This window comes from Rhinoraja longicauda, chromosome 25 (genome assembly GCF_053455715.1).
Source record: "Rhinoraja longicauda isolate Sanriku21f chromosome 25, sRhiLon1.1, whole genome shotgun sequence".
NCBI lineage: Eukaryota > Metazoa > Chordata > Chondrichthyes > Rajiformes > Arhynchobatidae > Rhinoraja > Rhinoraja longicauda.
In genome coordinates, this window is record NC_135977.1 from 10,739,404 (window position 1) to 10,751,675 (window position 12,272).

General features: G+C 47.8%; 1 protein-coding gene across 1 annotated transcript in view; it reads right to left on the bottom strand.

Moving 5' to 3' along the window:
- Positions 1-12,272, bottom strand: part of LOC144605667 (oxysterol-binding protein 2-like) — a 193,201-nt gene that overhangs the window by 57,666 nt on the left and 123,263 nt on the right.

Below are 12,272 nucleotides of genomic sequence, written 5' to 3' on the forward strand. Positions count from 1 at the left end.
ACCATTCAATGTGATCATGGCTGATCATTCTCAATCAGTACCCCGTTCCTGCCTTCTCCCCATACCCCCCTGACTCCGCTATCCTTAAGAGCTCTATCCAGCTCTCTCTTGAATGTATTCAGAGAATTGGCCTCCACTGCCTTCTGAGGCAGAGAATTCCACAGATTCACAACTCTCTGACTGAAAAAGTTTTTCCTCATCTCAGTTCTAAATGGCCTACCCCTTATTCTTAAACTGTGGCCCCTGGTACTGGACGTTTAGCGCAAGGTAAAGCCAGTAAAGTCTGATCAAAGGTAGCCGAGGGTCATCAATGACATGGACAGCGGTTCAGGACGGCCCTCCAGACAGCGAGGCAACAGGTGCACTCCGCGCTACCAATTCACTGGAGTTGGAAGACTGATCAGAGAGAGCGAGTGTGAGGATGCACAGTTGAATCCTGCATGTTTGTGTGCATGACACAGCCGTGCATGGAAGATGTTAACTTCAACGGGTGGACTAGGTGCCACGTGGATGTTCACTGTAGGAGCGGGGCTGACCAAGCACTAATAAACAGTTCAGAATTTAGATTTTTTTTTTAGATTTAGAGATACAGCGCGGAAACAGGCCCTTCGGCCCACCGGGTCCGCGCCGCCCAGCAATCCCCGCACACTAACACTATCCTACACACACTAGGGACAATTTTTACATTTTACCCAGCCAATTAACCTACATACCTGTACGTCTTTGGAGTGTGGGAGGAAACCGAAGATCTCGGAGAAAACCCACGCAGGTCACGGGGAGAACGTACAAACTCCGTACAGACAGCACCCGTAGTCAGGATCGAACCTGAGTCTCCGGGCGCTGCATTCGCTGTAAGACAGCAACTCTACCGTTGCGCCACCGTGCCGCACTTCAGGCTTTAGAGATGCAGCGTGGAAACAGGCCCTTCGGCCCACCGAGTCCGCGCTGACCAGTGATCACCCGTACACTAACACTATCCTACACACTAGGGACAATTTACAATCTTTTAAGGTCACAAGGTCTTAAGGAGTAAGGCCATTCGGCCCATCAAGTCTACTCCACCGTCTACTCCACCATTCAATCATGGCTGATCTATCTCTCCCTCCTAGCCCCATTCTCCTACCTTCTCCCCATAACCTCTGACACCCGTACTAATCAAGAATTTATCTATCTCTGCCTTAAAAATATCAACTGATGGCCTCCACAGCCTTCTGTGGCAAAGAATTCAAAAGATTCACCACCCTCTGACTAAAGAAATTACTCCTCATCTCCTTCCCAAAAGAACGTCCTTTATTTCTGAGGCTATGACCTCTAGTCCTAGACCTTCTCACTAGTGGAAACATCCTCCCCACATCCACTCCATCCATGCCTTTCACTATTCTGTACGTTTCAATGAGGTCCTTCTCATTCTTCTAAACTCCAGTGAGTACAGGCTCGGTGCCAACAAACGCTCATCATATGCTAACCTACTCATTCCTGGGATCTTCTTGTAAACCTCCTCTGGACCCTCTCCAGAGCCAGCACATCCTTCCTCAGATATGTGGACCAAAATTGCTCACTATATTCCAAATGTGACCTTACCAGCGCCTTATAGAGCCTCAACATTACATCCCTGTTTTTGTATACAAGCCCTCTTGAAATTATTGCTAGCATTGAGTTTGGTCACAGGGAGAACGTACAAACTCTGTGCAGACAGCATCCGTAGTCAGGATCGAACCCGGGTCTCTGGCGCTGTGAGGCAGCAGCTCTACTGCTGAGCCACTGTGCCGCCCGTTCAACCCTGCTTGGAAACGGTATTGGCAACTGTAATGAAATAGCTTTCCAGTTAATGCAAGCAGTCCAGTTAGGCCATTCCAAAGCACCCAGATGCTGAAGATATATTGAGAAATATATCCATGTCCCAAACTACTGGTTGTCCATTAGACAAATCAGAATTAAGCGAGCCAGTACAGAAATCCAACACGAAAGAAATGGAAAAGAATGAACCTGGTCTAAATGGAGAGAGAAAAGGAAATCAGAACTGTGCAATACCATAAACTTGGGAGAGTGCATGAGAAGGTATTTAGTCCAATGGAATTATCTAGATGCCTCAACTAGGTTTAGATAAGGTTATATCTAAATTTGGTATCACACGATGTGAATAATATTTGGTAACTGAATGGTGGGCGAGTTGTTATCAGATTATATTGGTATTGGTTTATTGTTACAGACAATAGGTGCAGGAGTAGGCCATTCGGCCCTTTGAGCCAGCACCGTACTGTACTGCACATGAGTACAATCAAGCCAGACACAAGTACCACAGGCAGAGCAAAGAGAACAATACTAGATTACAGAATATAGTGTTACAGTATTATAGCGTTTATAGTTACAGAGAAAAAACATCCAATGTCCACAACGAGGTAGGCCAGGACTACACCCTCGCTTCTGGGAGGACTGTTCAGTAGTCTGATAACAGCGGGAAAGAAGCTCTTCCTGAATCTGGTGGTACGTGTTTGCAAGCTTACGTGTCCTTCTGTCTGATGGGAGAGGAGAGAAGTGGGAATATCTGGGGTAAAATATGTCCCTGAGTACGTTAGCTGCTTTCCCAAGGCAGCCTGAAGTCTAGATGGAGTTCATGGTGGGGGTGATCTGTGTGATGGACTGGGGGTAGTCTTAAGGCTGCCTTCATTAAATTGCATTTCACATCAATGCAGCTGTTTGCAAATCTACATTCCTTACAAGCTGCTCTGACCTTTGTTGAAAAAAATATGTTTTTTGAAGTTATTCCGTGCATGCAGTTAAAACAATGACAAAATCCATATTTTTAGTTTAGTTTAGTTTAGACATAGAGTGCAGAAACAGGCCTTTCGACCCATTGAGTCCGTGCTGACCAGCGATCCCCGTACATTAATGCTATCCTACACACACTAGGGACAATTTACAATTTTGCCAAGCCAACAAACCAGTACGTCTTTGGAGTGTGGGAGGAAATTGGAGCACCCGGAGAAAACCCACGCAGGTCACGGGGAGAACGTACAAACTCCGTACAGACAGCACCCGTAGTCAGGATCAAACCCGTGTCTCTGATGCTGTGAGGCAGCAACTCTACCGCTGCGACACTGTGGAGAGGATGGAGGAGATGTCATCAATATTGCCGATGTGAGGCAACAATACACGGCATTTTGCATTCAGCAAGCACTGATCAAGAATGTCAATAGTGGACGTGAAGCATTAAGGCACAAGCATTCTGGTATTGGCAGCACATTCCTGGTATCAAGGCATTCGAGCCAGTCTCCCACTTTGATTCACATCGTCATTAATTCATCGGATCCTGAAGCGAACCCAAGGCAATCAAAATGGACCCTACCGTGTAATTGTTCACAGTTCAGCGAATATCTCTAGATGCTCAGAGGCAAAAGCCCCAGGCGGTGACAACATCAACCGAAAAACCCACTGAGTATTAATAAATCATCACCAGTTCACAACAAACTGCTAGTGTTGGAAGGAACTGCAGATGCTGGTTTAAACCGAAGATAGACACAAAAAGCTGGAGCAACTCAGCGGGTCAGGCAGCATCTCTGGAGAGAAGGGATGGGTGATGTTTCGGGTCAAGACCCTTCTTCAGACTGGCTGGGTGTAAGGGAGACGAGAGATATAGATTAGGTGATGACGTGGGGAGATAAAGAACAATGAATAAAAGATATTGTACAGTCCTTTCAGGTTAGGCAGAGGTTCACTTGCACCTCCTGCAACCTCATCTACTGTACTGGACCTTCGACCGCCAGCTGCTGATGGTTCGACTCCCCCGACCGCGGGAGAAAAGAAGGAAAGAAGAGAAGACTCTTTATTGCCTTCCATCACAGTGGGGAATGTGGAGGAGCCGCTGTGGTGGATGTTCATGCCAAATATTTACTTAGTTGTGTGTCTTGTTGCTTTTTTGGTATGACTGTATGGCAACCCAAACTCCTCGTATGTTGCAAAACATACTTGGCTTATAAATTATGATTATGATTATGATTTATCTATGGCAATGAATTTAACAGATTCGTCACCCTCTGACTAAAGAAATTTCTCCTCATCTCCTTTCTAAAGGTACGTCCATCTATTCTGGGTTAATGGCCTCTGGTCCTACACTCTCCCACTAGTGGAAACATCCCCTCCGTACCCACTCTATCCAAGCCTTTCACTATTCGGCAAATTTCAATAAGGTACTCCCTCGTCCTTCTCAACTCCAACGAGTACAGGCCCAGTGCCATCGAAAGCTCATCATACATTAATCCAGTCATTCCCAGGATCATTCCCATAAACCTCCTCTGGACCCTCTCCAACGCCAGCACATCCTTCCTCAGATATGGGAACCAAAGCTGCTCACAATACTCCAAATGCAGTCTGACCAGTTCCTTATAAAGCCTCTGCATTGCACTCCTATTTTTTATACTCTAGTCCGCTCAAAATAAATGCTAACATTGCATTTGCCTTCCTTGCTATCGATTCGACTTGTAAATTAACCATTCGCACCTTCGTTTTCTGAAATCCTCGCCTCATTTAGAAAATAGTCTCTGCATAATCTAAGGGCAGCACAGTGGTAGTCTGAAGAAGGGTCTGGACCCTGAAACGTCACCCATTCCTTCTCTCCAGAGATGCTGCCTGACCCGCTGAGTTACTCCAGCACTTTGTGTCTACCTTTGATTTAAAGCAGCATCTGCAGTTCTTTCCTACACAGTGGTAGAGTTGCTGTCTGAAACCTGGGTTCAATCGTGCTCCAGAGATGCTGCCTGACCTGCCGAGTTATTCCAGATGGCCATTCACAGCATTTTCTCTGGATAGTGCACATTTGCACAATCCACACTGTTTTTCCACAGATAGTCTTACCCCGTCAAAATTCACTCCCCCTCCCTCTTGCCTACTTGAGAGTCCCTGAGTTTGTGGATGTAAAAACAGGGTTCAGCCCAGAAACCTCACCCGTCTTTTTTCTTCAGAGATGCTGCTTGACCCACTGAGTTGCTCCAGCACTTTGTATCTATCTTCGGTATAAACCAGCACCTGCAGTTCCTTCCTACACGGGATGCATTCTGAACAAGCAGAAAGCCGAGCTGCGTTAGATCCTCACCATTATGTGAAGTGTTTCAGACTCACACGGATCTTATAAAACACATGAACAAATACGGATGTCAGGGGTAATGGGGAGAAGGCAGGAGAAAATGGGGTGATGAGGGAAAGATAGATCAGCCACGATTGAATGGCGGAGTGGACATGATGGTCTAATTCTCCTCCGATCGCTTATGAACTTAGAAATAAAAGATATCACAGAATGAGTCTAACCAGCAAAAGCAATCTCTGCACATTAATCACGTCACTCTATCCCCGCATCTCATAATGTCAGGAGAGTCCAGGACTTTCCTGGAGAATTGGCAATCCCTGGGTAATGCTGATTAGATCGTGTAGGTTCCTTATATCTACATCTTGGTTCCGGCAGTCATTTAGACTCGTTAGTTAATTGGTGTACTGTGGCTTTCAATGTTCCCAGCGCATCTGAGAGGTGCAAAGCGCACTGAGCTCATTGGGCAGAAAGTGGATAAAGTGTAAACATCTCGAGCAAAACCTGAACTGCACTGCCAGGGAGAGATTCCATTCACCAACGCCTGTCGCTACTCAGAGAGGGGAGCATGCCAAACAACCGTGAGAGAGGGGAAGAGAGAGGGGAAGAGAGAGAGAGAGAGAGGGGGAGAGAGAGGGAGAGGGAGAGAGAGAGAGAGAGAGAGAGAGAGAGAGAGAGAGAGAGAGAGAGGAGAGCGAGCAAGAGAGAGTGAAAGAGAGCGAGAGAGAGAGCAAGCGACGAGAGTGAAAGAGAGAGAGGGGAGAGGGAGAGAGAGGGGGAGAGGGAGAGCAAGCGACGAGAGTGAAAGAGAGAGAGGGGAGAGAGGGGAGGAGAGAGCGAGCGAGAGTGAAAGAGAGCGAGAGAGAGGGAGGGAGGGAGAGAGCAAGAGAACGAGAGAGAGAGGGGGAGAGAGAGAGGGGGAGGGAGAGAGAGGGGAGAGGGGGAGGGAGAGAGGGGGAGGGAGAGAGCGGGGAGAGGGAGAGGGAGAAAATAAATCAGATATGTTGTCACAGATTTTCCACTCAGATCCCCACGGACTCCGATATTCCGATTTCCTTCACGTCTCTGCACAAACATCTGGGTTATATATTGTCCAAACTGGCAGGACCCCAGAGGCTATGACCAGCTTCAGCAAGGCGTAAACAACAACACCACCAACTCACTCTCACATCTTGTTGACTTTCAGTCTGTACCCGCTTTCACCGAGCCCACAGCCAACAATGTTTGCATATCTTTCATTCATTTTGTTCTATGTCACCGTCTATATCTCTCGTCTCCCCTTCCCCTTTGCTCTCAGTCTGAAGAAGGGTCTCTCTCGACTCCAAATGTCACCCATTCCTTCTCTCCAGAGATGCTGCCTGACCCGCTGAGTTACTCCGGCTTTTTGTGTCAATCTTTCCTCTCGCATCTCCCAGCCTGTTCCCCGAGTCCAAACAACAGGCGGCTGGCTCTGTAGTGCGAGTGTTAGAGTGGCGGTGCACAGCGCTAGACCCACACATCCCCCTACCATCCCCTACCCCGGCAAGCTTTCTACAGAGACCACCCAAACACAGCTGGAGAGAGGGAGAGAGAGAGAGAGAGAGAGAGAGAGAGAGAGAGAGAGAGAGAGAGAGAGAGAGAGAGAGAGAGAGAGAGAGAGAGAGAGAGAGAGAGAGAGAGAGAGAGAGAGAGAGAGAGAGAGAGAGAGAGACGCCGCCTCACCTTGTTCTGTTGCTCTTTTGTCAGTCGCTTCCAAGTGGGGAAGGCAGGCTGGAGATTCAGCAGCAGAATCAAAACATGTGACTGAGTACTCTAATGAACCCAAGTGCCGCCGTGTGACTGAGAGGAGGATGACACTAACAGCCATCTGTCGGGTCGCTATAACGCCCCGTCTGCAGCTAACTGGCCGGGGACTAGGGCGATGAGAGAGAGAGAGAGAGAGAGAGAGAGAGAGAGAGAGAGAGAGAGAGAGAGAGAGAGAGAGACAGACAGACAGACAGACAGACAGACAGACAGACAGACAGACAGACAGACAGACAGACAGACAGACAGACAGACAGACAGACAGACAGACAGACAGACAGACAGACAGACAGACAGACAGACAGACAGACAGACAGACAGACAGACAGACAGACAGACAGACAGACAGACAGACAGATAGAGAGATATCTGAAGAAGGGTCTCGACCCGAAACGTCACCCATTCCTGCTCTCCCGAGATGCTGCCTGACCTGCTGAGTTACTCCAGCACTATGTGAATAAATCGATTCGTACCAGCATCTGCAGTTATTTTCTTATACTAGAGAGATAGATAGATAGATAGATAGATAGATAGATAGATAGATAGATAGATAGATAGATAGATAGATAGATAGATAGATAGATAGAGTGAGTGAGTGAGATAGAGAGAGAGAGAGAGAGAGAGAGAGAGAGAGAGAGAGAGAGAGAGAGAGAGAGAGAGAGAGAGAGATTAACAGAGGTAGGCAAAAAGGAGAGGGAAGAAGGGAAAAGCATAGAGGAGAGTAGAAAGGAAAAGAGCAGGAGAGAGACGAAGGAATGGGAAGGGGGAGAGGGGAAAGGAAGAAAGGAAGGGATGGGGAAAGGAGAGGCATGAAGCGTGGGGGGAGGAGGAGGGAAGAGAGAGTGGGAGAGAGAGAGAGTAAGAAGGATGTGGGCCTGAAATGTCACCTATTCCTTTTCTCCAGAGATGCTGCCTGACCCGCTGAGTTACTCCAGCTTTTTGTGTTTGTTGTCTTTGGAGAGAGTAAAAAGTGAGTGTGGGATATCTTGGTACTCTGTGAGAGGTGGCCTTGCCTGGAGGGCTTGTTGTTTCCAATAAAATACTGAAAACCTGTTTGTTGACCCTGCTCTCCGTCTCCCTGTCTTACTTCTACATCTCCTCAATGTTCCCCAATTTAGCTAGTAACCGTACCTGAGACCAACTCCGTTTCGGAACAGTTGAATCCCAAGGTGCCATTCCCTGTTAACTATTAATCAGCATGGGTTGCATTACTGGTGCCACAACGTTACACCTCTGCAACAGCGTGAGAAATGTCCCCTAATTAAAGTTGCAATAACAGCCAACAAAACAAGCACTTTGTATTTCTATCGCACTTTTTTTTAACATACCTATCCTCTCCACAGGAGAGTTAGCAAACTAAAATGTGACAGCAATTCAGATAAGGAAATGTTAGGGACAATTATCACATGGTTGATGAAACAGGTGGATTTTAAGGGGTGTTTCGAAGCAAATAGGAGAAAGGTGAGGAGGTTCAGGAAACAAATTCCAGAACTTCGATCTTTGCGCAAAGTCAACCCCTGAATTTTAGAAAGGACCATAACATGCACAAGTCTGAAGTCAGGTCTGAAGAAGGGTCTCGACCCGAAACGTCTCCCATTCTTTCTCTCCAGAGATGCTGCCTGTCCCGCTGAGTTACTCCAGCTTTTTATGTCTAATTTCGGTTTAAACCAGCATCTGCAGTTTCCTTCTTACACATAATATGCTCAAGACAGACACTGTTTCTGTTTCCTGTTTCTTATGTTCTCGACTTTACGATTGTTAAGAAAACCCACGCGGACACAGGGAGAACATATAAACTCCATGCAGACGGCACCCGTAGTCCAGGGACCATTTACAATTTTACCAAGCCAATTAGCCGACAAACCTCTACGTCTTTGGAGTGTGGGAGGAAACCAGAGCACCCGGAGAAATCCCACACAGGTCACTGGAAGAACATACAAACTCCGTCCAGACAGCGCCGTAGGCAGGATCGAACCCGGGTCCCTGGCGCTGCGAGGCAGCAGCTCTACCGCTGTGCCACCATGCCGCCCTTGCTGTTGCTGTGCCACCGTGCCACCCTTGCTGTTGCTGTGCCACCGTGCCACCCTTGCTGTTGCTGCAGTATAGAAGGGCAGACCTTAAATACTGATCTTCCAGTGGCAATATTCCAGTGTGAAGTGAGCTGCACAGTTTACCATGAGCAAGGAAAGAACCAGATTGATCCGGTAAAAATGGAAATGCTATACAGTATAGGATTATTAACGTATTGTTAACCGTATTATAAGTATTTATCTTATCCATATTATAAGTATTTATCCACCCGAAGGAGGAAGATTTGCAAAGCTTGAGCTAAATACAAAACCCTTCCTCAGAGTTAAAGTCCCCTCCACAGATGCTGCCTGACCTTCTGAGTTATTCCAGAGCTTTGTGTTTTGTTCAGGATTCCTGCATCTGCAGCTCCTTATGTCAGTCTGAAGAAGGGTCCCTACCTGAAATGTTGCCCATCCATTCCCTCCACAGATGTCGCCTGAGTTCCTCCAGCACTTTGGGTTTTGCTGACGATTTCAGCACCTGCAGTTCCTTGTATCTCTGGGACCTCTGTTGCTATCAACTCCCTCTAGTGGTGAGAAGGTGACTGCAAATAAATGGCTTCAGGCATAAAGAGGAGCATAGTGAGAGCTGCCCAACTTGAGTGCTGTTGAAACTCAGCATATTGCGCAGTTTGTCGGGCTTCATTGTGTCACCTTGAAGATGAGTAAGCCATTTTGTTAAGCAGGTTCTGCACAGTTTACATGGTGGCGCAGCGGTAGAGTTGCTGCCTCACAGCGCCAGAGATGCGGGTTCGATCCTGATGGCGGGTGCTGTCTGTACGGAGTTTGTACGTTCTCCCAGGATAAAGTTAACCACCCCTCTCCCCGGTGCCCAGCGGTCCCAGAACCCCTCCATGGTGCCAGTGGGCACCGCGTGTTCTTTCTCAAGGGACACCCGGGCATGGACGTTACCCCGGAAAAGGGGCAGGCAGTCGGCTCTGGCAGAGCCCTCTTCCGCCTGGCGCCGTGACCCACAAATGGTCAGCTTGGCCAGGCCCAGGGGCAAACCAACCAGGACCTCCTCAGTGCCACACACTCTCCCCTACGCACTGGGTGCCCAAGGATGATGGAGGGTGGTGCCAGAAAGCAAGGAGCAGCCCCTTCCAATACACAAACAGAGGCCGCATTACGGTCTTCTTTGCTGCTGATGAAGGCAATTGTTATATACCTGTCCCTGAAGATTCATGAGTTAACTTTCAGCAAATAACCCTGAACCTTGTCCAAAGCAGACTAAAAGTGATATTTTAAACATTCCCCACAGCTGTGGCCGCCTGAAAACAAAGCATGAAAAGTATAAGACCGACACGAAAAGCTGGAGTAACTCAGGGGGTCAGGCAGCGTCTCCGGAGAAAAGGAATAGGTGACGTTTCGGGTCGAGACCCTTCTTCAGACTGAGATTCAGGGGAAAGCGAAACAAGAGATATAGATGGTGATATAGAGAGATATAGAACGAATGAATGAAAGATATGCAAAAAAAAGTAACGATGATCAAGGAAAACGGTCCATTGTTGACTGTGGGCTGGGCTGGGTGATAATGGGTTGTACAGACAATGAAACTCACCAGGACGACAGCGAAACTAGTACAACGACTGGGGTGGGGGAGGGGCAGAGTGAGAGGGGATATGCGAGGGTTACTTGAAGTTAGAGAAATCAAGAATCATACCGCTAGGGTGTAAGCTGCCCAAGCATAATGCCCACAGTGCCTGATTCACAAACGGAAAGGAGACATCAAGTGACACACTCCATCCAAACATTTGGCATAAGTATTTGTATTCTTATAGTTAAACTTATGGTTATTGCCACTTCATTCATTGGGAGTGAGAATGCGTGGTTAGCCAGCCCAGTTTTAATGACTGTACCTCTCCAGCTTAATCCAGTCCAGCTCCTTGTTGGTGTTACCTGTGCCCCCAGCCAATGTGCTGTGGGTCACTGGCTCCTGGAGATGCCGTGTTGCTGTGTGCGGTGACATCACAAATGCATTCCTAAATGGACATGTTGATGATGTCGCAACACGGGGGGGCAATCAGAACGATCCCTCACTTCCTGCACCCGCCCTGCTCATAAACCCAGCTCCCACAAACCCCCGTACTTGGAGTATTGTGGGCAGTTAAGGGTCCCCCCCCACATCTGAGGAAGGACGTGCTGGCGCTGGAGAGGGTCCAGAGAGGGCAACTCCAACAGCCTGACCGCGGGAGAAAGACGGCAGGGAAGAGAAAAAGACATTCTGGCCTTCCATCACAGTGAGGATGTGACTGGAGGAGACTCACTGTGATGGATGTTTCTTTTGTTTGGAGTTAGTTTAAGATTGTACGTGTTATTGCATTTTTATTGATTATTCTTATTGCTCTTATTGTTGAACTGCGGGTAATTTTTCATTTCACTGCACATTTATGTGTTTGTGACAAATAAATGACCATTGACTATTGAGAGGAGGTCTACGAGAATGATCCCAGGAGTGGTTGGATGGACACATGGTGAACGTTTAACGGCACTGGGCCTGTACTCGCCAGAGTTTAGAAGGATGAGGGGGGGGGCCTCATTGAAACTTACCAAATAGTGAGCGGCCTGGATAGAGTGAATGTGGAGAGGATGTTTCCACTAGTAGGAGAGTCCAGGACCAGAGGTCATAGCTTCAGAATTAAAGGACGATCCTTTAGGAAGGAGATGGGGAAGAATTTCTTTAGTCAGAGGGTGGTGAATCTGCGGAATTCTGCCAAAGAAGGCTGTGGAGACCAAGTCAGTGGATATTTTTATGGCAGAAATGGATAGATTCTTGATTAGTACGGGTGTCAGGGATTATGGGGAGGAGGCAGGAGAATGGGGTTAAGAGGGAAAGATAGATCAGCCATGATTGAATGGTGGAATAGACTTGATGGGCCGAATGGCCGAATTCTGGTCCTATCACTTATGAGCATGTGAACATGGACGTCAGGCTCAAAAGCGCTCCGTCCATCTTGTCTGTATCAGCACAACAAATTGCCAGTCAAAATTCAATGTTAATCCACACAATGTTATTTTAACAGAGATTTTGTTTTTGAAGAGGGCTGTACAGTAGCCCAGCTTGTAAAGCTCACCCTCACAGCGCCCGAGAACCGCATTCGATCCTGACCTCCAGTGCTGTCTGTGTGGAGTTTGCATGTTCTCTCTGTGACCACAAGGGTTTCCTCCGGGTGCTCTGGTTTCTCCCCACATTCCAAAGGCGTGCGGGTTTGTGGGTTAATTGGCCTTGTAAATTGTCCCCAGTGTGCAGGAAGTGGTTGAGAAAGTGGGATAACATAGAATTCGCGTTAACGGATCACCAATGGTCAGTGTGGACTTGGTGGGCTGAAAGGCCTGTTTCATGT